This window comes from Balaenoptera borealis, assembly GCF_965194805.1.
Source record: "Balaenoptera borealis genome assembly, chromosome: X".
NCBI classification, from domain to species: Eukaryota; Metazoa; Chordata; class Mammalia; order Artiodactyla; family Balaenopteridae; genus Balaenoptera; species Balaenoptera borealis.
In genome coordinates this window covers 15,877,984-15,905,360 of record NC_138881.1, presented here as the reverse complement: position 1 = coordinate 15,905,360, position 27,377 = coordinate 15,877,984, and the positions used below count along the sequence as shown (strand labels likewise).

Genomic DNA, 27,377 nt, shown 5'->3' with positions numbered 1-27,377 from the left:
ATGAATTCAAATGAACTGGAAAGAGAATGAACCACCTAGTGGCAAAAGGCTTTAAACAAGGAGGAAAAGCATCTATTACCTCAGCTGTTCAAAGCACGATGAGAATAGGGTATGGCTCAACTCTGGGACCACAGTTTTCACTGTTACTTTTGTTTACAGATATCTGCCATCTGCTAGAGTATGTGTCTGTCCCAGCGAGACTTTCAACTTCACTGGAAAAACAGCTCAAAGCACATGCCCAGCAGCCATGAGATGGTCACAAAGCCTGCTTCTTGAGCAGCAAGGCAGAGACCCTATGAGGCTCGTTCCTCCAGAAACTCTGACATCCCTGCAGAGCAAGGGCACAACATAGGATCCTTGTCCTTGGAAAGTATTTTTCTTAAACAAGAGGGAAACGAGAGGAAAGCATGAGGTCCAGCCTCCAAAACAATGACAGATATTTTAAACAAAACTATCACTTTCCCAAATGACAAAAGAGATCATAGTTTTATCATTCTTGGAAACATATGGCCTTCCAGTCAGAGAAGGGCAAGAAATAGAGGTCATTACTTTGACTTTTTATTTACCCACATACTCGCCCACCCACCAACCCATCCACATGGGATAATAAAAATAAGTTCCGAATTTGTAATCTGGAGATTTCCGTTTTGGTCCTAACTCAACCAGGTGCCAACTGTGTAACCTCAGGCAAATCGCTTAACCTCTCTGGTCCTCGGTTTCTCATGTGAACAATGATAACTTGGGATTATGTGACCTCTAAGATTCTTTCCAATTATAAAATACTCTAATTCGTCCCTCTATTTTTTTAATGCCCCAGCTGCAGCCTACCTAGCCTATAGCAAAGCTGAAAATAACCATTAAAGGACAAAATAGGATGTGTAAATATGAACACTCAAATCAGAAGCTTCTGGATACAAAAGACAAATTGTAAAGGCTACTCAAAAAAAAAAAAAAATCTGAATTATACTTGTAGAAAAAATCCAAGTCAATTCACTAATATCCTTGGCTTTCCCATCAAGGAACCGTAGCCAAAGTTTGCTAGCAATTGGTCTAGGAACAAACATTTCACCTATTACTTCTCCTTTAAATGGCCTAAAACATGATTACTGTGTATATTCTGTTAACTGGTAGAAGTGATAGCCAATAGAAGATGGGGAGAAACGGATGGGTAAGAAAGTGAAGACAAGAGGGGGTGGGAATACAGAGACACATGGGAAGGGTCTAAAGTCCAGAGGTTTCAATGAAAATTGAGAGATCAGAGAATGGGATAATGATCATAAAGATGGCAGAGGTGGAGCTGATCCAGGTGGCCACAGGGGCCAGGAAATGGGAATGAGCAGCTGAATGATTGTTCTAAAACAATCATTATCGTGAAAATACAAATTTCTAAAAATTACTATTGTATAAGAAATTTAGCTATGTAAAAGATTTACTATCATTTTAAATCATTGAAATATTTTCTTGTAGGAAGTATGTTCTATTCAACAATTCAATAACGACCTTTAATCCTCACTCAGAAAAATAAATTAAATATCTTGACTACAATTCTGTTTTATGTCTCCCTTGTTATTAATTACTAATCTGAGTTATACTGCTACATTTATTCATCCAAGATCAAATATAATGAGCATTAAATTTTTGTCTTTTGTAGCTGCTAAAAAGATAATGCAGTATAAAGCCATAATCATATAGAAAAGTGTTCTGATTACGGGAAATACAGGCATACCTTGGAGATATTTCAGGTTAGGTTTCAGACCACCACAACAAAATGAATAATGCAATAAAGAGTCACATGAACTTTTTGGTTTCCCAGTGCATATAAAAGCTATGTTTATACTATATTGTAGCCTACTAAGTGTACAATAGCATTATGTCTAAAAAAAGTACATACCTTAATTAAAAAATACTTCATTGCTAAAAAAATGTCAAAACAATTACAATAGTAACATCAAGGATCGCTGATCACAGATCATCATAACAGATCTAATAAAATGAAAAAGTTGAAAATACTGTGAGAATTACCAAAATGTGACACAGAGACACAAAGTGAGCAAATGCTGTTGGAAAAACGGTGCCAACAGGGTTGCCACAAACCTTCAATTTGTAAAAAATACAATATCTGTGAAGCACAATAAAGCAAAGTGCAATAAAACAAGGCATACCTAAAACTGGCAACTGGGGCTGAGGTACTGCTCTTTCTTACACTGAATTGATATGTGTCTGTCTGTAACAGGATTTTCTAATAATTAACAGGATCCAACTATAAGGCTGGCTTCTTTGTGAATTATCTAGTCAAGGCTGGAATCTGGTAAAAAAAAATAAAGAGGTGGGGCTTCATACCCTTTCAGCAGTACTTTCTACCTTCTAAAGGCTCATGATTCTAGAGTGGATATCTAAATAGTCCATGTCAGAGTCTCATAATACTTGACATTTCTAAAGCAGAGGTGGATTAATCACACAGCAAATAGAGAAAAAGATAAAGATGAATTTGAATGGTATAAAGAACAAAAAGGATGTTTGGCTTTTTGTTTGCCTGTTTCATGTAGGCAATAAATGTGTCTGTAGTATCAATCCTATATAAACCTCAAGGCCAACACATTATCATATTAAAAAGTGAGTAATTAACTAAAAATTGTTATTGAGAGGGATCATAATTTCAGATGAAGAAAGCAGTCTCCTTTTACAAAGAAAAGTACTTGTTTAAAATGATTCCCAATTGATGCCAACAAACTAGGGATTATAGTATATGGCGTGGGCTGAAAATAAAGATATGGCAGTTTTGGCATACTGATGATAATTAAAGCCATGGGAGTAAAGTCACCCAAGGAGAGCATCAGAGTGACAAAATAAGAGGGCCAAGAGGAACCCAGAGGAACCCCAATATTTAAAAGTTGGGAGAAAATGGAGCCCTCATAAACAGTTAAAACAGAGACATAAAAGGAAACCAGGAGAAGATGCTGTCACTGAAGCTAAGGGCCATGAGTATTTTAAGACGGGAGTGTACAGGAGTGCCAGGTGCTGCCAGGAAGTCAAGCAAAGTAAGTACTGAAAATGCTCCATGGGATTTCAAGGTCATTCAAGAACTTGTCTAAATCATATTCCACAGGATGGGATAAATGAGAAGGTAGGAGACAGCAGTGTGAATGCACCCTTCAGGAGCAAGCTCTCCGAAAGGGAGGAGAAAGAGCAGGGTGACTGGAGAGGACAAGAGGGCTAGGGAGAGCTCTTCTTCCAAAGGGAAGGAAAACACAGTTACAAAGGGCAAATCTGCACAACTGGGAAATTCTGAATATGAACTATATGTTAGAGAATATTACTCTATTAATTTTAATTTTTTCAGTGTAATATAGTATTGTAGTTATGGAAGAGAATATCCCTCTTTTTAGGACATTAATGCTAAAGTATACAGAGGTTAATATCTGATGTCTGCAACTTACCAATACTTTCAAATAGAGAGGGAAATGGAGCTGGAGAGAAAGAAGGAAGAGAGAGCGAGAGAGAGGGAGAGAGAGAATGGTAAAGTTAACAACGTGAATCTAGGTGAAGTGCATGGGGTATTCATTGTATTATTCTTTCATCTTCTCTGAAGGTTTGCAATTTTTTAAAATAAGATGTTGGGGGAAAAACAAAGCAGAATGGTCAAACCCCTTACTCAAAAAAAAAAAAAAGGAAAAAAGAGGAAAGGCACTAGAAGCTGTTAAGATGTTAATGAAGTATGAGCTAAGGGAGTGAGCGGGGAGGCAGAAGGGAAGAGCAGTGCCCCTCACTCCTACACATGCGCCTGCAGCTACGGAGCACAGTCATAGTCCTTTGAGGGACAAGAACTTTAAAGAACATCTTATCTGATGTTCCATTTCACTGAAGAGGAAAATGAAGGAGGTCCCAGCTCACAGGGATTTCTGCTAGACTACACAGTGCCAGTAAAGACCGTTTGATGGCAATTATAGCCAAGAATCCTCCAACAACAATAACAAGAAGGATGGCAAGGGCTCCCCTAAATTTTCTTTCAGAAAATTCTTTAGAGAACAACAAAGATAAAGGAAATGGTGGTGTTCATAGTTTTTCCATGAAAGTCCCAAATTTAAATATGCAGCACTGTAAAGGAGTTAACACTAGGAAAGAGGAGGCTGGGGGGACACAGGGCCGGGGGTGAAGGGAGGGGATCCCTCGGGCAGTTATGAATGGTTTGATTATTAGATTTTTTAAACAGCTAGGTTAACTAGATTTTATTCCAAGAGTTAAAGAAATATTTTGTTTTGTTAAAAAAGAGACAACAGGCCCAAAATGGAGTCACTTGTGCTAAGCTCCATGTCAGTAAACCGAGACTTAATACATAACCTAACTGTATTTTCCAGCCTCTCCTAGGAATGTAATCTTAACCAGTCTAGAATTTCCTGGCCAGCACTAGTGAGGTAATCAACCTGACAGACCCTTGTCTTCCCCCAAAGGAAGGTGAACTTGCCTGAAATATTCCTTTCTTTCTGTTTATGACTTCCCTATCTTACCCCTTTCTGCCTTTAAAAACCTCTCCTTTTCTGCAGCTTTTTGAATCTCCTTTCTGTTTTCTAGATGGGATGCTGCCCCATTCATGAATCACTGAATAAAGCCAATTAGATCTTCAAATTTACTCCGTTGAATTTTGTTTTTTTAACAGATTTGGTGGCGGCACCGGCAGGACTGAAGGAGACTTCTGATGGCTTCAGCTACAATGAGAAACAAAGGTGTGGTACCCGTGAACACTCCTGATTTCTCTGTCTTTCTCACCATTTCTGAGGGCTGTGGGTAATTTCCTCTCAATTCTGAGTTCTGCTCTCTTTGCAGGAAGCTCCTGATCTAACTGGCTTTCCAGTACATATTACCCCTTTTTGGAAACCCAGTGCAGTCCACAGTCTTCATTTTGGGGGTCTGCTGGTTCACCCCTTTCCCCAGTTCCAAGTTAGGAATTGCTGGTGGTGCACACAGCGCCTTCTCCTGGCCAGTCCACAGTAACATCTCTTGGTTACTGCTGGTGTGTTGAAGTACATGTTTGTCTTGTTTTGTGTAGATAAAGGCTACTGCTAATGGGAATCTTGGAAGCCAAAAAACAGCTGCAAAAATTGACGGACACGAGTCTAGCACTTTGAAAGCTGTTAGAGTGCTTGCCACCTAACTCTAAAAGACTCCCGTGTTAGGATAAGGTGGCCACTGAATGGGTCAGATTGACACTACGTTGCCCACCAACCTCAAGAAAATTTCTGTGCAATAAGGTACACTGTAAAACACCACACAATCTCCAACCCAGCAGCATATCCGTCTTAGCTATTAGTTTGGCTCTGAGAGACCCAAAGGTTTAGCTAAAAATAAATTAATAATAATAATAATAACTGGGATCCTTAAGTTCTAAGGAGTTAAGTGTGCCACACTCTGACACATATGCTTATTTTATGTCTAAAAACTGTGATCCAGGGCTTCCCTGGTGGCGCAGTGGTTAAGAATCCGCCTGCCAATGCAGGGGGCACGGGTTCGAGCCCTGGTCCAGGAAGATCCCACATGCCTCGGAGCAACTAAGCCCATGCGCCACAGCTACTGAGCCTGTGCTCTAGAGCCCACGAGCCACAACTACTGAGCCCACGTGACACAACTGCTGAAGCCCACCCGCCTAGAGCCTGTGCTCCGCAACAAGAGAAGCCACTGCAATGAGAAGCCCACACACTGCAACAAAGAGTAGCCCCCACTCGCCACAACTAGAGAAAGCCCGCGCACAAGAACGAAGAGCCAACGCAGCCAAAAATAAATTATTTAAAAAATTAAAGGGCTTCCCTGGTGGCGCAGTGGTTGAGAGTCTGCCTGCCAGTGAAGGGGACACGGGTTCGAGCTCTGGTCTGGGAGGATCCCACATGCCACGGAGCGACTAGGCCCGTGAGCCACAATTGCTGAGCCTGCGCGTCTGGAGCCTGTGCTCCGCAACGGGAGAGGCCACGATAGTGAGAGGCCCGCGCACCGCGATGAAGAGTGGCCCCCACTTGCCGTAACTAGAGAAAGCTCTCACACAGAAACGAAGACCCAACACAGCCATAAATAAATAAATAAATTAATTAATTAATTAATTAATTAATTAAAAAAAAGAAACTGTGATCCAGGAAGTTATAAATATCTACAAAAATGACAAAATCTTACTAAAAACAGTCTAGAATTAGACAAGATCATTGTTTTGTATCCTGGGAACTTAGCTTGATAACCATCAGGATAGGGGCCCCAAAATATGGCCAACAGAAATGTGGGTGGTACTCCATTTGCAGCTAAATATGGCTGGACAGAAATGTGGATTGAACTTCATTTGCAGCTAAGGATCTTACCAAACTACTACTGGCCCTCAGGGAAATTACAACAGCCATTAAGAGGAACATTCCAATTAGAAAAGATCATTTAAGAAGTGCAGTTGAGAGCTCTACCCACCACCAGTACCTCCCATCAGGAAACTTACACAAGCCTCTTAGATAGCCTCATCCACCAGAGGGCAGACAGCAGAAGCAAGAAAAACTACAATCCTGCAGCCTGTGGAACAAAAACCACATCGAAAGAAGGATAGACAAGATGAAAAGGCAGAGGGCTATGTACCAGATGAAGGAACAAGATAAAATCCCAGAAAAACAACTAAATGAAATGGAGATAGGCAATCTTCCAGAAAAAGAATTCAGAATAATGATAGTGAAGATGATCCAAGACCTCGGAAAAAGAATGGAGGCAAAGATAGAGAAGATGCAAGAAATGTTTAACAAAGACCTAGAAGAATTAAAGAACAAACAGAGATGAACAACACAATAACTGAAATGAAAACTACACTAGAAAGAATCAATACCAGAATAACTGAGGCAGAAGAACGGATAAGTGACCTGGAAGATGGAATGGTGGAATTCACTGCTGCTGAACAGAATGAAGAAAAAAGAATGAAAAGAAATGAAGACAGCCTACGAGACCTCTGGGACAACATTAAATGCAACAACATTCGCATTATAGGGGGGCCCAGAAGGACAAGAGAGAGAGAGAAAGGACCCGAGAAAATATTTGAAGAGATTATAGTGGAAAACTTCCCTAACATGGGAAAGGAAATAGCCACCCAAGTCCAGGAAGTGCAGAGACTCCCATACAGGAAAAACCCAAGGAGAAACATGCCGAGACACATAGTAATCAAATTGGCAAAAATTAAAGACAAAGAAAAATGATTGAAAGCAGCAAGGGAAAAATGACAAATAACATACAAGGGAACTCCCATAAGGTTAACAGCTGATCCCTCAGCAGAAACTCTACAAGCCAGAAGGGAGTGGCATGATATACTTAACGTGATGAAAGGGAAGAACCTACAACCAAGATTACTCTACCCAGCAAGGATCTCATTCAGATTTGACGGAGAAATCAAAAGCTTCACAGACAAGCAAAAGCTAAGAGAATTCAGCACCACCAAACCAGCTCTACAACAGATGCTAAAGGAACTTCTCTAAGTGGAAAACACAAGAGAAGAAAAGGACCTACAAAAACAAACCCAAAACAATTAAGAAAATGGTCATAGGAACATACATATCGATAATTACCTTAAACGTGAGTGGATTAAATGCTCCAACCAAAGGACACAGGCTCGCTGAATGGATACAAAAACAAGACCCATATATATGCTGTCTACAAGAGACCCACTTCAGACCTAGGGACACATTCAGACTGAAAGTGAGGGGATGGAAAAAGATATTCCATACAAATGGAAATCAAAAGAAAGCTGGAGTAGCAATACTCATATCACATAAAATAGACATTAAAATAAAGAATGTTACAAGAGACAAGGAAAGACACTACATGATGATCAAGGGATCAATCCAAGAAGAAGATATAACAATTATAAATATATATGCACCCAACACAGGAGCATCTCAATACATAAGGCAACTGCTAACAGCTATAAAAGAGGAAATCGACAGTAACACAATAATAGTGGGGGACTTTAACACCTCACTTACACCAATGGACAGATCATCCAAACAGAAAATTAATAAGGAAACACAAGCTTTAAATGACACAATAGACCAGATAGATTTAATTGATATTTATAGGACATTCCATCCAGAAACAGCAGATAACACTGTCTTCTCAAGTGCGCACAGAACATTCTCCAGGATAGATCACATCTTGGGTCACAAATCAAACCTCAGTAAATTTAAGAAAATTGAAATCATATCAAGCATCTTTTCTGACCACAAGGCTATGAGATTAGACATGAATTACAGGGAAAAAAACGTAAAAAACACAAACACATGGAGGCTAAACAATACATTACTAAATAACCAAGAGATCACAGAAGAAATCAAAGAGGAAATCAAAAAATACCTAGAGACAAATGACAATGAAAACACGACAATCCAAAACCTATGGGATGCAGCAAAAGCAGTGCTAAGAGGGAACTTGATAACTATACAAGCCTACCTCAAGAAACAAGAAAAATCTCAAATAAACAATCTAACCTTACACCTAAAGGAACTAGAGAAAGAAGAACAAACAAAACCCAAAGTTAACAGAAGGAAAGAAATCATAAAGATCGGAGCAGAAATAAATGAAATAGAAACAAAGAAAACAAGAGCAAAGATCAATAAAACTAAAAGCTGGTTCTTCGAGAAGATAAAATTGATAAATCATTAGCCAGACTCATCAAGAAAAAGAGGGAGAGGGCTCAAATCAATAAAATTAGAAATGAAAAAGGAGAAGTTACAGCAGACACCACAGAAACACAAAGCATCCTAAGAGACTACTACAAGCAACTCTATGCCAATAAAATGGACAACCTGGAAGAAATGGACAAATTCTTAGAAAGGTATAACCTTCCAAGACTGAACCAGGAAGAAATAGAAAATATGAACAGACCAATCACAAGTAATGAAATTGAAACTGATTAAAAATCTTCCAACAAACAAAAGTCCAGGACCAGATGGCTTCACAGGTGAATTCTATCAAACATTTAGAGAAGAGCTAACACCCATCCTTCTCAAACTCTTCCAAAAACTACAGAGGAAGGAACACTCCAAAACTCATTCGTTTTTTTCTTTTTTAATAAATGTATTTATTTATTTATTTGGTTTTGTTAGGTCTTTGTTGCTGTGCGTGGGCTTTCTCTAGTTGCGGCGAGCGAGGGCTACTCTTCGTCGCGGTGCACGGGCTCTTCTCCTTGCGGTGGCTTCTCTTGTTGCAGAGCACGGGCTCCAGGCACGCAGGCTCAGTATTTGTGGTGCACGGGCTTAGTTGCTCCGTGGCATGTGGGATCTTCCCAGACGAGGGCTCGAACCCGTGTCCCCCGCAATGACAGGCAGATTCTTAACCACTGCGCCACCAGGGACGCCCGTCCAAACTCATTCTATGAGGCCACCATCACCCTGATACCAAAACCAGACAAAGATACTAAAAAAAAGAAAATTACAGACCAATATCACTGATGAATATAGATGCAAAAATCCTCAACAAAATACTAGCAAACAGAATCCAACAACACATTAAAAGGATCATACACCATGATCAAGTGGGATTTATCCCAGGGATGCAAGGATTCTTCAATATACGCAAATCAATCAATGTGATACACTATATTAACAAACTGAAGAATAAAAACCATATGATCATCTCAATAGATGCAGAAAAAGTTTTTGACGAAATTCAACACCCATTTATGATAAAAACTCTCCAGAAAGTAGGCATAGAGGGAACCTACCTCAACATAATAAAGGCCATATATGACAAACCCACAGCAAACATCATTCTCAATGGTGAAAACCTGAAAGCATTTCCTCTAAGATCAGGAACAAGACAAGGGTGTCCACTCTCACCACTATTATTCAACATAATTTTGGAAGTCCTAGCCACGGCAATCAGAGAAGAAAAAGAAATAAAAGGAATACAAATTGGAAAAGAAGAAGTAAAATTGTCACTGTCTGCAGATGACATGATACTATACATAGAGAATCCTAAAGATGCCACCAGAAAACTACCAGAGCTAATCAATGAATTTGGTAAAGTTGCAGGATACAAAATTAATGCACAGAAATCTCTCGCATTCCTATACACTAATGATGAAAAATCTGAAAGAGAAATTAAGGAAACACTCCCATTTACCATTGCAATAAAAAGAATAAAATACCTAGGAATAAACCTACCTAGGGAGACAAAAGACCTGCATGCAGAAAACTATAAGACACTGATGAAAGAAATTAAAGATGATACCAACAGATGGAGAGATATACCATGTTCTTGGATTGGAGAATCAATATTTTGAAAATGACTATAGTACCCAAAGCAACCTACAGATTCAATGCAATTCCTATCAAATTACCAGTGGCATTTTTTACAGAACTAGAACAAAAAATCTTAAAATTTGTATGGAGACACAAAAGACCCCGAATAGCCAAAGCAGTCTTGAGGAAAAAAAACAGAGCTGGAGGAATCAGACTCCCTGACTTCAGACTATACTACAAAGCTACAGTAATCAAGACAATATGGTACTGGCACAAAAACAGAAACATAGGTCAATGGAACAAGATAGAAAGCCCAGAGATAAACCCATGCACCTATGGTCAACTCATCTATGACAAAGGAGGCAAGGATATACAATGGAGAAAAGACAGTCTCTTCAATAAGTGGTGCTCGGAAAACTGGACAGCTACATGTAAAAGGATGAAATTAGAATAATCCCTAACACCATACACAAAAATAAACTCAAAATGGATTCGAGACCTAGATGTTAAGACCAGGCACTATAAAGCTCTTAGAGGAAAACATAGGAAGAACACTCTTAGACATAAATCACAGCAAGATCTTTTTTGATCCACCTCCTAGAGTAATGGAAATAAAAACAAAAATAAACAAATGGGACCTAATGAAACTTCAAAGCTTTTGCACAGCAAAGGAAACCATAAATAAGACGAAAAGACAACCCTCAGAATGGAAGAAAATATTTGCAAATGAATCATCAGACAAAGGATTAATCTCCAAAATATATAAACAGCTCAGGCAGCTCAATTTTAAAAAAAACAAACAACTCATCCAAAAGTGGGCAGAAGACCTAAATAGACATTTCTCCAAAGCAGACATACAGATGGCCAAGAAGCACGTGAAAAGCTACGCAACATCACTAATTATTAGAAAAATGCAAATCAAAACTACAATGAGGTATCACCTCACACCAGTTAGAATGGGCATCAACAGAACATCTACAAACAACAAATGCTGGAGAGGGTGTGGAGAAAAGGGAACACTCTTGCACTGTTGGTGGGAATGTAAATTGATACAGTCACTATGGAGAACAGTATGGAGGTTCCTTAAAGAACTAAAAATAGAATTACCATATGACCCAACAATCCCACTACTGGGCATATACCCAGAGAAAACCGTAATTCAAAAAGACACATGCACCCCAATGTCCATTGCAGCACTATTTACAATAGCCAGGTCATGGAAGCAACCTAAATGCCCATCGACAGATGAATGGATAAAGAAGTTGTGGTACATATATACACGATGGAATATTACTCAGCCATAAAAAGGAATGAACTTGGGTCATTTGTAGAGACGTGGATGCATCTAGAGACTGTCATACATAGTGAAGTAAGTCAGAAAGAGAAAAACAAATATCGTATGTTAACTCATGTATGTGGAACCTAGAAAATGGTACAGATGAACTGGTTTGCAGAGCAGAAATTGAGACACAGATATAGAGAACAAACGTATGGACACCAAGGCGGGAAAGAGGCAGGGGGTGGGGGTGGGATGAATTGGAAGATTGGGATTGACATGGATACACTGATGTGTATAAAATGGATGACTAATAAGGAAAAAAAAAAGAAGTGCAGTTGAAAGTAGGGTTCCCAAATTAAACAAACTGAATGGGACATCTATTTTAATTGGTACGTAGAACCTTCCAAAAGGCTTCAGGACCCCAGAATAGCTTCATCGAAAAATTCATTGAAAAAGTCTAATGAAAAATTAAAGACACAAGAGGTACCTAAAACAAAAGACTGCAAGACAGACGCAACTTTTACTACTCGCCTCTATCGTCCTTTGAGTACTAATTCTAGTAATCCTCAGTCTAAATTGTCTTTCCTAAAGAGACTACAAGACCATAAATGAAAGTCTGCCAAGTTAGAGGCCTTACATATACCCCCATATCTACCCTTGAAGGAGGGTCCCCATATGGACCCCTCTCAGAGTTGATGAGACTCTGAGGGACTTCATGGTAAACTGCTATGTTATTCCCTTAAGCAGCTAAGGGAAACTAAAATTAAATTAATGAAAAACCTTGACATCTGGTAGATACTGGAGCTACACCCTCTACTTTAAACCCCCCTTGGAGCCTGCAAATGGGATCCTGGGAAAACTGGCAGAAGCCAGCTAAGGGTGAGAATTCTTACCAGAGTCAGCTCTCCCAGATCTCTGTCTGTAGTACCCAAAAAGAGAAGAAAATAAAATAGTTTTTGCACCTTCTTTGGGGATGCCTCTTAAGTCCACGGGGTTGTTCAATACTACCAGAAATATTTACTGTTTGTCCCAACTGAAAACTGACAAGATATTTAAAAGGATTTTTTTTTTAAAGTAGCTCTGTGGTCAAAAGTTGGTCAGAAATTGGAAGCTGATATTCACAGTCTGATAGGAATATTTTTTTTAGGTGTCCTCCACTAAACCAAAATGAAACTATGTACCCAGAAGGAAAGAAAAACCTTCTAAAGCCTTTGTGAAAGGATTTACCAAAATCTTCCAAAGGAAAACAGCTCTAAGTCCAGAACATAGAAATCTTTTAATTTCCATCTTGGTTAGAAATCTTGTCCCTGATATATATATATATATATATGAAAAAGCAAATTAAGAATAATGTAGCTGAATAAGAGGATCAACCTATGATGTCATTTAGGCTGCAACCCAATTCTTTGGGGAATTGAGAGCGACTATCCTTATCTTACAAATCTTTGCAAAACTAGAAATATAGCTCCAGAGGCAGTTCACAGTCTACCTAATTCCTTTTACCAATCCCCAAATCTCTCCTATTTATCTCAAAAAGCTTATAAGTATTGTAAACAATCTGGCCTTAGGAAACCAAAGTACTCCTTAGAGGAACTCGCATTCTTTTTCTGTACCTTTGAGATACAAATGTTCTACAGACTTCAGGGAGGTAATTCTTATCAGAATGTAAAGGGAAGGGGAAATGGTCGTTTGAAACCTAGGCAAATAAAAAATCTTTTAAGTGTGTTCCCCAAAAATATTAGTAAAAATGCTTTAGCCATCTGAGCAGATAACCTTAACTTGTTCCCTCTACCAGAAAAACAACTTAGATTCATTCAACTTATTTTACAGCTAGTGAATTACTGTACCTGATTCATGGCAGTAATTTTAAAACAGAAGCTATAAGGTCCCTGTTTGCAACTGTCTATTTATGTGTGTCTATGTATGTATTGTAGATGTACGGTATTTTCTACCTTCAGAGGGTATTGCCAAAATTAATTTGTAAAAGAGCTCTATTTAATTGGCTCAAAGAAATTAAGCACTTATATAAAGTAAGTGAAATAAATAAATTGAATAGATGTAAATGGAATAAAAGTTTTTAGGTGAACTTTTTAAACGGTTTCTCCAAATCTTTTTGGTAACCTGAAAACTTAAAGTTTTGCCAAGTTAAGTTAAATTAAATGATGGATAGTCAATGAATAGCCAGATCATTTCCAAATAAGATAGAATACTGAAGTATTAATTATTGAACATAGATTTATCCACTTTTGGCTTCCTTTTACAGGGAAACTAAAGATATTTGGGTCTCCTAGTAAACATGGTTTCTGCCACGCTGAGAAATTTACTAAGAGAAAATTTAATTATAAAAAGTATAAAAAATTATAAAAAGTATTTATAAATTTGCCAGGCCATATAATGCTAAAATAAAAAGAGAGTTCATAATTGACCCAATGCATAAATAAATAAATAATCTATTAAAAAAAAAAAAGTAGGGCTTCCCTGGTGGCGCAGTGGTTGAGAATCTGCCTGCCAATGCAGGGGACACGGGTTCGAGCCCTGGTCTGGGAAGGTCCCACATGCCGCGGAGCGACTAGGCCCGTGAGCCACAACTACTGAGCCTGCGCGTCTGGAGCCTGTGCTCCGCAACAAGAGAGGCCGCGATAGTGAGAGGCCCGCGCACCGCGATGAAGAGTGGCCCCCGCTTGCCACAACTAGAGAAAGCCCTCTCACAGAAACGAAGACCCAACACAGCCATAGATAAATAAATAAATAAGTTTAAAAAATAATCTGTACTTTAAAAAAAAAAAAAAACCTCTATTCCCATTCCCTCTCACCACCGTGAAAGTTGGTAATTATTCAACTAGGATTGCATCTATCCCTCCCACATTCCTACAGACCTTGAGTCATTAATGGATGATTCTCAATTATTAAAAAAAAAAAAAAAAAAAAGTAATACTAAGCCTTTATGTTGTAATTGTACAGGTATATGTTATAAGTGTTCCAGAAACTATGTGCAACTCCTAAAGTCTGATATGTATGTCCTGGTATAATATTATCATCATAATTCCAGTTATCATTTTACAATATTGAGTGTCACAGAAATAAACAAATTTCCTTGCTAATTCTATTATAATAAACTCTCATCAGATCTCTAACAATGGGCATTTTTTAAAGTTTTCTGTCATTTACAGACAGTTATTGTTTTAACTCAGATGCTTTTGCAAAAATGTTGCTGCAAAAGTGCCTCATCTTCAAGGAGATTCATGGAAAGGACTCTGGCAAACACACGTTTCTGATAACTTTAAGATCATAAACTGAACTGGATAAGAATTTCTAGAACTAATGGAAAAAAACTGGATTAAAGCAGAACAAGAATTAATAACATGGGACTGAATGAACCGAAAAGGGTGATTATAATGTTTATTCCTTCTTGCTTGAAGCACTACTGGTTCTTTAATGTTTTGTTTTTCCAGATCTGAGGAAACTTTTTCTCTTAAGCTATCTATGACTTATAACAATTTGGTAAAGTATACTTTTGTAAACAAAGATGAAACATTTACTTTTTCTCCCTACCTGATCCCTCCAGAATTTGGAAACTCTTGAATATTCTTTTTATGGCAAAATAGTTAGTTATTTACATAAGTCCAATGAGAATCTGTTCTCCTTGCAACAGGACACAACTGGAAACACTGGTTATATTACCAAAACTTTAACTGGAATGTTATATTTGAGAGAGATGTACATAGACTCAGATATGACCAGATAGCTTTAAAGAACTAAGGTTGACTTTATGGAGCCAATAAAGCCCCTTGGAAAAATCGACCTGGTACCTTACTTACAAGGTTCTAGCAAAGCAGTCTTAAAAAGAACTCATATGGTCAAGCACTATTCTTGCTACACCTATGTAAATAATCAGGTCAAGTATAATGCAAATAAATTAGTTTTACGGTGATTATCTTTGTTTTTTAAAAATGGGGGTAGTTATAAAGATTATGTTTGCATCTTTGTAGATATTAGATTCTAATCCTGGTAATTGTCTTTGAGATTTTGTTAAATACCTGTAAATTAGACCGGATCCTGAATTCTTCTAGTTTCCTCAAATACCTGGCTATAACTCACCAAACTAATGTTTCCAATTTTCTCCTACCCTTCTGATTTGGAATCACTAAGAACAAAGACTGCCCTTGAATCTCCTTGGAATGGACTATACCAGGTCTTCCTCACTACCCAGATGGCAGCCAAACTTTAGGAACTTGAACCTTGGGGACACATCTCACAGCTGAAGAAGGCTCCGCCTGACATCTGGCCCTGCACAAATGGTAGAGACCTCCAAACCAAATCGACGAAAAAGAGAAGTAGCTGACATCAATGTGGACTGCTTCCTCCCAAGATGCTGGATCAAGACTTCATACTTTAAACATGAAACACTTTCTTCTTCTCTTTCTTTCCTTTACCCTGGCATTGGCCTGGAAAGGTAACACCATCACCTGTATCTCCCAGCCCATTGCTAAGGGGGTAACTTTTCACTGCTAGATTTGTCATTATCAAAAAAACTGATCTGTCCATTTATAGTATTACCTTAGTGGGAGTGGTTTGTGCCCTGACAGGATTTATCTTTGTCTGTGGTGATTATCATTCTCCTTGGGCCTATGAATACCTAGATGGCTGGCGCATAACTGGGCAATAATGCCTCTTCGGTTACCTAACTGTGCCCCTAACTGTCCACAGAGACACCTCATTGGTCAACTCTCCTGAATTTGCACTGTCAAGTTAGAAAGAACCTACCAGGAGGCTTTCATGATCCAGGATTTGCTTTCTTTGGCAGGTACCTACTGCCCTGGTTAGAAGTAAATGCAAACGAGGCTATGATCAGGAACCTCTCCTTAACTCTTGAAGATACTGCAGAATCTGTTGCTAAAGCAATAGCTGCTCAGTGAAAATTCTTAGACTCTCTGGCCCAAGTTGTTTTTGATAATTGGATAGCCCTAGATTATCTTTTAGCTTTGTAAGGAGGTGTCTGCTGTGGCCAACACCACCTGCTGCACCTGGATTAACATTTCTGGGGAAGTTGAAACTCAGCTACATACGATCACTGAACAAGTCACTTAAAAAGGTGACTCCTTCAATAGGGTCTTTCTTTGACTTATTTGATTTTGATTGGTTTGGGTCCTGGGGACCATGGCTTCGAAGTACACTCGGAACACTGGGAATTATCCGGCTTATCATAATCATAGTAGTCTCCCTGCTACACTGTATTCTCTCAAAAGTTTTTTTTTTTTTTTTTTTTAATAAGATTTAATTTTATTTATTTTTGACTGTGTTGGGTCTTTGTTGCTGTGCACAGACTTTCTCTAGTTGTGGCGAGCAGGGGCTATTCTTTGTTGCGGTGCACGGGCTTCTCCTTGCAGTGGCTTCTCTTGTTGCAGAGCACGGGCTCTAGCTCTAGAGCGCAGGCTCAGTAGTTGTGGCACAGGGGCTTAGTTGCTCCGCAGCATGTGGGATCTTCCCAGACCAGGGATTGAACCCGTGTCCCCCGCATTGGTAGGCGGGTTCTTATCCACTGTGCCACCAGGGAAGTCCCCTCTCAAAAGCTTTAAATGCATGATTGCAGCCACTCACCACCAAGCAAATGATCTCCCTAACACTGGAACATCAGAAAAGGAATAAAGAGAATGACCAACTTAACAATTGTGAACCTGAAGTTGTGGCCTGTGTATATCACAGAGATTAAGCAAATAACATTATGATCTGTGAATAGCACACAAAAGATCAACAAAAATTGTGAGAACTCAGAGCAGTAGCTGGGAGTGGCACTAACATCTTACATTTTTATCATATCTTTCAGGCTGAGAGTCTGATGAAAAAGGGGGAATTGTTAAAAAAGAAACAACAGGCCCCAAATGGAGTTACTTGTGCTAAGCTCCATGTCGTCAAACTGAGACTTAATACCTAACCTAATTGCAGTTTCAGCCTCTCCTAGGAATGTAATCTTATCCAGTGGGGAATTTCCTGGCCAGCACTAGTGAGGTAATCAACCTGATAGACCCCTGTCTTCCCCCAAAGGAAGGTGAACTTGCCTGAAATATTCCGTTCTTTTCATTTATGACTTCCTTGTCCCACTCCCTTTCTGCCTTTAAAAACCTCTCCTTTTCTGCAGCTTTTTGGAGCTCCTTTCTATTTTTTAGATGGAATGCTGCCTGATTCATGAATCATTCAATAAAGTCAATTAGATCTTCAAATTTGCTATGTTGAATTTTATTTTTTAACAGATTGCTGTTTAGTATTTTTAAATTTTTAAGCAAAAATACAGAACAAATATTCTTTAGGAGAACAATGTCCATTAGAGAAAATTTCCATTTGTCATAGCTTAAAGCATCAAACTTCAAAGCCAGAAATGCTAGGTAGCCTTTGTAGCACTTAGAGAAAATGAATAAATGCATTCATTTCTAAGTGGTCTCAAGGGAAAAAATAAAAGAAAATATAGTGTTCTCAAAGTGGTCTACAAGAAAAAAAAAAGGCAACAGATTATTAATTCAAAACCCATCGGTATAAAATTTTAAGTGTAAAGTGAAGTTCAGAAGAAGGAAACTGCAATGCTTAATTTCTGGGTGTTGGATAAATTCCAATTTTACAAGTCAGGGCAGCATATCAAAAGGAGCATGAACTTTGGAATCTGTCAAAGCTGGTTCCAATTCAGGTTCAGCCATCAACTAGTACATGACTTTGGGCAGCTCTTTAAGTCTCGATTTCTTCATGTGGAAAAAGAAATTAATTAAAGCTTCCTCCAAGAGTTTTGGCAAGAAATAGAAATAATAAATGTAGTAGGCACTCATAAATGATAGCTGTTATTACTCTCTTCCCTATTGCATATCACAAAAGAATCAAAATAACAATAATAATACAACTACAATGCTACCTCTCTACATGGAAGGGGGATAGCCCATAAGAAAGGGATAGTCTCAATTTTATATGCAGGCTACTCTTTCTCAAAAATGCCATGATACTCCAGAGGCAGAGAACTGTGGTGCAGCTGAATGACCAAAGTAGGGAAAAACCCTTCACACTAGTCAGAAGTAAGCTGTAGGCCTGGCTCTGCCACTTACTAGCTATGTGTTCTTAAGCAAATCACTTTGCCTTTCAAAGCCTCAGTTTCCTTTTCTGCAAATTGAGAACAACCCTTCACAGGTTGTGAAGATCAAATGTATGTGAAAGGATTTGTCCAACTATAAAAGCACTATGCAAATAAAAGGTACTTTACATAAGTACATTTAATTGAAGCTAGTTTCCAAGAACAGCAACTTTGGAAGGCACGATAAAAGCGTGTAATGGTTGACGGCAAAAAACACTGTAGTCAGAACACTTTGGGTTCAAATCCCAACTCCGGCAATTGTTAGTTATATAACCTTGACAAGTACTTACCTTACTGAGCACAAGCTTCTTCATCAGTACAAAAAGGAATAACACTTTACTCAGGTTTACTGTAAGGATTAAGTAAAATATATATAGCACACTCTTTGGAATACAGTTAGTAATAAGGAAATAATAATTATTATTTTCTATCAAGACCTTTCAAAACATTCACAGCCCTTGACACAGAAATTTCATGTCTAATCACTTGAATATGGGAATAATCTAAAATAAGGAAAAACATTTACATGAAGAAATTCTTCAATGTGTTATTTATATTAGTAAAAAAAAAATGTCCAATATTAAAGGAATAATTAACTATATTATGGCCTATCCACTAATGAAACATTTAGTAATGGCTAAAATGATGTTTACAAAACATTTATAACAACTTGAGAAGTGTTTACATAACAATGTCTTAGTGCCAAAAGCGAGGCTATAAAAAAATTATTATTTAGGGTGATCAAAAATATACACTAAAAAAAATATATATACACTATACCAAAAAAAACTGGGTAGTAGACTGAGGAGTAATTATTAATTATTTCCAACTGCTTTTCTATATCTTACAATATTCTGAATGAGAAGAACTTTTGATGGTAAATGTAAGTAAACACAGTACATCAGTTTTCAGCAGATTTATTATTATGAAAGTATAATAAACATTAATATATTCAACAAGCGATAATGGAAGAATAAAAAGAATAAGGGAATACTCTGAACAAGTATGTGCTAATAAATACCTAAGATGAAATGAACCAATTCTTAAAAGGACACAAACTACTGAAAATGACTGAACAATAGAAAATCTGAATAGACCTATAACAAGTAAAGAGTAGAATAAGTAATCAAAAAACTACCCACAAAGAAAGGCCCATGCCCAGATGGCTTCACTGACAAATTCTACCAAACATTTAAAGAATTAATCCCAATTCTTCACAAACTCTTCTAAAGTATGGAAGAGATGGAATACTTTCCAACTCATTTAGGCCAGTACTACCCTGATATCAAATCCAGACAAAGACATCACAGGAAAAGAAAAATAGAGACCAACATTTCTTTTGAATACAGATGTAAAAATCTGAAACAAAATACTACCAAACTGAATCCAGTAACATATAAAAAGGATTACATAGAGAGCTTCCAGGTTGGTGAACTCATGGTGGCTTGGAGAGGGCACAGAAGCTCGCACCCTTCCTTTAGCCTTGCCTAAGCATGTTTTCTCATAAACCGCTTCCCACTGGCCACAAAGCTCAGACCACCTGCCAACACTGGGAGGAGGCTGGTGTCCATCCGCCATGATGCCTCAACGTGCACCGTTGGCCACTTGCTCACTCGAAGACGTTCAAAGGTGCATGACTATTTGATCACCCAAGCACGAGGATAAATGCCAATCACATCTCACTATGACCACTGAGGAATTCAAGGAAAAAAAAGCTCACAGAAACATCAGATAACCTTGGCCACAAGATCAACTTATGAAATGATACGAAGTTTTCCTGTGGTGTTCTCCCAAGATGATGGGAACAATGTTGTGTCAAGGATGAAAGAAGCTACACTCTATAATAAGAGCTCTATACATAACATATATGATCAGAATACAAAAGTATCAAGGATACGCTATTTTCTGACATCAGCTTCCATTTCTGATAACCTATCTGTTAACCTAAACTAGGAATCATCTAAGATAAAGTCTGTCCCTCACAACATTCAAATGTCTAATGTAGGAGAGGAATCAGATGGCAGAATAGAAGGATATGGAGCTCACCTCCTCCCACAAATACATCAAAAATCCATCTACCTGTGGAACAATTCTCACAGAATACCTACTGAACACTGGCAGAAGATATCAGACACCCAAAATTACAAGAAAGATCTCCACATAACCAGGAAGACCCCTCAATGTTTTTAACTGGATTCATGTTTAAAATGGGAGAGATTTCGTCCTTCATATTCCCCTGTAAATTCTCAGCATGGAACAGAGACTCCAGTGCCTGCTATGTTCTCAGTAAGTATTTCTGGCAGAATGAATGAATGAAACCATTGTACATATTACTTCATGTTATATAAAACCACATTTATTGGGGCTTCCCTGGTGGCGCAGTGGTTGAGAATCTGCCTGCTAATGCAGAGGACACGGGTTCGAGCCCTGGTCTGGGAGGATCCCACATGCCACGGAGCAACTAGGCCCGTGAGCCACAACTACTGAGCCTGCACGTCTGGAGCCTGTGCTCCGCAACAAGAGAGGCCGCGATAGTGAGAGGCCCGCACACCGCAATGAAGAGTGGCCCCCGCTTGCCACAACTGGAGAAAGCCCTAGCACAGAAACGAAGAACCAACACAGCAATCAATCAATCAATCAATAAATAAATCTTTAAAAAAAAAAAAAAAACACATTTATCGTTCAGAGCATTTGTGCTTTCTCAGTATTTTCATGCATCATGAATATAGGTGTATTATATTCAGGAATAAGTAAAACAGTGCTTGTTTAAAAAAATAGAGTTTAGGAACTTCCCTGGTGGTGCAATGGATAAGACTCCGTGCTCCCGATGCAGGGGGCCTGGGTTCGATCCCTGGTCAGGGAACTAGATCCCACATGCATGCCACAACTAAGAGTTTGCATGCCACAACTAAGAAGCCGGTGAGCCGCAACTAAGGAGCCGGTGAGCTGCAACTAAGGAGCCTGCCTGCCACAACTAAGGAGCCCACCTGTCACAACTAAGGAGCCCGCCTGCCACAACTAAGACCCCGTGCAACCAAATAAATAAATAAATAATTTTTTTTTAAAAACAGAGTTTAGGGGATTAAGAGGTATAAACTATTATGTATAAAATAAGCTACAAGGATGTATTGTATAACATGGGGAATATAGCCCATATTTTATAATAACTATAAATGGAGTATAACCTTTAAAAATTGTGAATCACTATATTATTTACCTGAAACTTATATAATATTATACATCAACTATACTTCAACTGAAGAGAAAAAAAATAGAGTTTATAAAGGTAATACATGCAAGACCTCTTCAATAAAACCAGGTGGCAACTGCAAACAGAAAAAAAAAAAGGATTATATACCATGATCAAGTGGGATTTATGCCAGGAATACAGAGTTGGTTCAATATCTGAAATTCAATTAATGTACAGTACATCACAGAATAAAGAACAAAAACTACATGATCATCTCAATACATGCAGACAAGGCATTTGACAAAATTAAATACCACTTTTTAATTTAAAAAAAACAATAAACTAGTATTAGGGATGAACTTCCTCAACCTGATAAAGAGCATCCACAAAAAAGTCACAGCTAATATCACACTTAAAGGTGAAAGACTGAATGCCCTCCCCCTAAGATTAAGAACAAGACAAGGAAGCCTACTCTTGCTTTTCTATTTAACAGTGACTGAGACTGTAGCCAGGATAGTCAGGCAAGAAAGTGAAATCAAAGGCACAGAATAGAAAGGAGGAAGCAAAACTTCCTCTATTTGCAGATGACATGATTTATAAATAGAAAATCCTAAGGAATCCACTAAAAATCTATTAGAGCTAATAAATGAGTTTAGCAGTCTCAGGATACAAGATCAATCAATATACAAAAATCAATTGTTTTTCTGTACACTTGCAATGAACAACCCAAAAATGAAATTAAAACGACAATTCCATTTATAATAGCATCAAAAAGAATAAAATACTTGGGCTAGATTTAACAAAAGAAGAGTAAAACTTAAACTCTGAACACTACAAAACATTGCTGAAAGAAATTAAAGACCTAAATAAATGGAAAGCTATCCTGTGTTCATGAAACAGATGACTTAACTGTTAAGATGACAATACTTCCCAAACTGATCTACCGATTCAACGTAATCCACACCAACATTCCAGCTGGTTTCTTTTGAGAAATTGATCCCAAAATTCATATGGAAATGCAAGGGACCCAGAAAGCCAAAACAATCTTGAAAAAGAGAAACAAAGTTGAAGGATTCACACCTCCAATTTCAAAACTTTCTACAAAATCTACAGTAAGCAAGACAGTATGGTACTGGCATAAGGATGGACATATAGATCAATGGAACAGAACTCAAGAGTCCAGAAATAAACCCTGACATTTATGGTCAATTGATTTTTTAAAAAAATAAATTTATTTATTTATTCATTCATTCATCTATTTATTTATTTATTTTTGGCTGGGTTGGGTCTCTGCTGCTGCGCGTGGGCTTCCTCTAGTTGCGGCAAGCAGGCGCTACTCTTAGTTGTGGTGCGCAGGCTTCTCATTGCAGTGGCTTCTCTTGATGCAGAGCACAGGCTCTAGGCACGCGGGCTTCAGTAGTTGTGGCTCGCAGGCTCTAGAGCACAGGCTCAGTAGTTGTGGCGCATGGGCTTTGTTGCTCCGTGGCATGTGGGATCTTCCCGGACCACGGCTCGAACCCGTGTCCCCTGCATTGGCAGGCGGATTCTTAATCACTGCGCCAGCAGGGAAGCCCTGGTCAATTGATTTTTGACAAGAGTGCCAAGATCATTCAATGGGGAAAGAATAGTCTTTTCAACAAATGGTGCTGGGACAACTAGATATTCACATGCAAAGGATAAATGTGTATCCCTACCTCATAACATATATGAAAATTAACTCAAAACTGATCAAGAACTAAATGTAAGACCTAAAAATACAAAATTCTTAGAAGAAAACATAAGCACAAATAATCTTGAGTTTGGCCCAAAAGCACAAGCAACCAAAGAAAAAATAAATTGGACTTCATCAAAATTAAAAGCTTTGTGCTTCAAAGAACATCATCAAGAAAATGAGAACACAACCCACTGAATGGGAGAAAATATTTGCAAATCATACATTTGATAAGGAACTTGTAACTAGAATATTAAAAAAACTCTTACAAAAAAATATAAAAATAAATAACTCAATTAAAAAACTAGCAAATGGGACTTCCCTGGTGGTGCAGTGGTTAAGAATCTGCCTGCCAGTGCAGGGGACATGGGTTTGAGCCCTGGTCTGGGAAGATCCCACATGCTGCAGAACAACTAAGCCCGTGTGCCACAAGTACTGAGACTGCGCTCTAGAGCCCGCAAGCCACAACTACTGAGCCTGTGTGCTGCAACTACTGAAGCCCGCGCGCCTAGACCCATGCTCTGCAACAAGAGAAGCCACCACAATGAGAAGCCCCCGCACCACAACAAAGAGCAGCCCCCACTCGCCACAACTAGAGGAAGCCCGTGCACAGCAATGAAGACCCAACGCAGCCAAAAAAAAAAATAGCAAATGATCTGAATGGATATTTCCCCAAAGAAGATCTACAAATGTCTAATGAACACATGAAAAGATCCTCAACATCATTAGTCATTAGGGACATTCAAATAAAAACCCTAAAGAGATACCACTCCATACCCACTAGGATGGGTATAATCAAAAGGACAGACAATAACAAGTGTTGCTGAGGATGTGGAGAAATAAGAACCCTCATACTTTGCTGGTGGGAATATAAAATGGTGCAGCCACTTGGGAAAACAGTTTAGAAGTTTCTCAAAATGTTAAACATTGAGCTACCATATGACCCAGCAATTCTACTCATAAGTCTATAGCCAAGAGAGTTGAAAACCTGTTTTATATAATAACTTTTACGTGAATGTTCATAGTAGCATTGCTCACTATAGCGAAAAAATAGAAACAATCCAAATGCCCATCAACTGATGATTGGATGAATACAATGTAACATAATCATACAATGGAATATTATTCAGCAATAAAAAGGAATGAAGTTCTGATTCATGATACAACATGGTTGAACTTTGAAATACTACACTGAATAAAAGAAGTCAGACACGAAAGACTCCATATTGTCTGATTACATTCATATGAAATGTCCAGAACAGCCCAAATCTATAGAGAAAGAAAGTAGATTTGTGATTACCTAGGGCTGGGGAGATATAGGGTAGGAGAGTAACTGCTAATGGTTTTGGGGGCGGGGGATGAAAATGTTCTAAAACTGACTGTGGTGATGGTTGTACGGCTCTATGAATATACCAAAAATTCACTGAAGTTTACACTTTAAACTGGTGAATTGTGTAGTATGTGAATAATAAAGCTGCTATTATTAAAAAGTGATCCAGGAAAACAGTTTGGCATTTCCTCAAAAAGTTAACCACAAAACTACCATACGACCCTGAAATTCCTACTACTAGGTATATACCCAAAAGAATTGAAAACAGGGACTCAAATAAGTACACGTACACTCATGTGCATAGCAACACTATTCACAATAGCCAAAAAGGTGGAAAAAACCCAGATGTCCATCAAATGAATGGACTAAAAAATGAGATATATACATACGATGAAATATTATCCAGCCTTAAAAATGAATGAAGTACTGATACATGCTACAACACGGATGAACCTCAAAAACATTATGCTAAGTAAAAGAAGCCAGACAAAAGGGTCACATCGAGTATGATTCTATTTACATGACATGTCCAGAACAGGTAAATTCATAGAAAGAGAATACAGATGGGTAGTTGCCAGGTGCTGGGGGAAGAGGAAGTAGGGAGAAACTGCTTAATAAATAAGGGATTTTACTTTGGAGTGATGGAAATGTTCAAGAACTAGATAGAAGTGGTGGTTACACAACTTTGTGCAAATGGCACTGAACTGTTCCTTTTAAGATGGTTAATTTTGGGCTTCCCTGGTGGCACAGGGGTTAAGAATCCATTTGTCAATGCAGGGGACAAGGGTTCAAGCCCTGGTCCAGGAAGATCCCACATGCCACGGAGCAACTAAGCCCGTGCACCACAACTAGTGAGCCTGCGCTCTGGAGCCCGTGAGCCACAACTACTGAGCCCACGTGCCACAACTACTGAAGCTCGTGTGCCTAGAGCACATGCTCTGCAACAAGAGAAGCCACTGCAATAAGAAGACCGTGCACCGCAACGAAGAGTAGCCCCCGCACGCCGCAACTAGAGAAAGACCGCGCAGCTACGAAGACCCAGCACAGCCAAAAATAAATAAATAAAATAAATAAATTTATTTTAAAAAAAGATGGTTAATTTTGTGTTACATGAATTTCACCTCAATAAATTATTTAAAAGAAACAGCAATCCAAAAATTGAAGTTAATGTTCCCATTTACATGTAACATTTTAAAAGCTGAACAGTATTTCAAAAAGAGAGAATTTACGTTTACAAGTTGGGCTTGGCTTTTTTTTAACCTAAGAAATATGGCTAAATTTTTAAAACTCTGGGTAATCTTAGGTATAAAAAGAGAATAACTCTCTGTACTCTCATAATAAATTACTACCATGGAATTAGTTCAGTTGGAGCTTTTGAAAGATTTATTTCATGACATGCTGACAGAGCTGAAAGAGTTAGTGCATCTCCTGTTGTCCCACTGTCAGAGATTAACTTGCTAACTCACTGGCACAAGTCAGCTGGGAGGGAGACCAACATTTGATTCCCAAAGGAAAACATTCCACACTAATTAGAATAGAATACTCTGCATCCTAAACTCTGCATCTTAAGCCTGAGTAAACTGCTAAAACCAAGATGTGGAACAGAAATTGGGAAAATTATCTGTAACCTAGATAACAAAGGAATGGAGTTTAAGAGCAAGTTATTCACATAAGCACCCCAGCTTGTTTGTTTCTGGTTTAATTTGCATGTGGAGACTATGTCCCTTAAACACTCAAGTGAGTTTCAACTAGATTCTAGTATCTATGAGAAAGAACGTCAGTACAAAATAAACAAAGGAAATACTGAAGCCTCTAATTACATGGGGGTAGTGGGGGGCACATCATCTATTTAGAAACAACACACTTTCCAGGAAGCAGATAATCTAGCATTTCTCAAATTCTATGTAGACTATTCTAAAAACATGAAGCAAATCTCATGAAGTTCTGTATTGAATAGCTATAAAAAATCTGATCATTGAGTTATAAAATCTAATAAAAATTCAATGGTGGGCTTCCCTGGTGGTGCAGTGGTTGGGAGTCTGCCTGCTAATGCAGGGGACACGGGTTCGGGCCCTGGTCTGGGAGGATCCCACATGCCACGGAGCAGCTAGGCCCGTGAGCCACAACTACTGAGCCTGCGCGTCTGGAGTCCATGCTCCGCAACAAGAGAGGCCGCGATAGTGAGAGGCCCGCGCACCGCGATGAAGAGTGACCCCCGGTTGCCACAACTAGAGAAAGCCCTCGCACAGAAACGAAGACCCAATACAGCCAAAAATAAAAAAATAAATAAATAAATTTTAAAAAGTTAAGTACATTGGAAATTGGAAGTAATGTTAAAAAAAAAAAAAAATTCAATGGTGCTACCAAATGTCACATAGGTATGGATAGAGCTGTTTATAAGCGTACTGAATAAACAGATATAAATGTACAGAGAGGCTTTCTTGTTCCCTGCCACTGAGTTTTAAATTGAGATTTTATATTGGTACATTTTCAACTGAAATCAAATCAAACATAAAAT

General features: G+C 38.5%; 1 protein-coding gene and 1 long non-coding RNA gene across 8 annotated transcripts in view; one reads left to right on the top strand and one right to left on the bottom strand.

Annotated features, from left to right (window-relative positions):
* Positions 1-27,377, bottom strand: part of PPEF1 (protein phosphatase with EF-hand domain 1) — a 148,235-nt gene that overhangs the window by 90,757 nt on the left and 30,101 nt on the right. The gene's annotated exons all lie outside the window — the stretch shown is intronic.
* On the top strand, positions 14,428-27,150 carry LOC309620002. The gene is made up of 2 exons (XR_014239361.1): positions 14,428-24,407; positions 27,117-27,150. It is a non-coding gene; the product is annotated as an uncharacterized lncRNA (long non-coding RNA).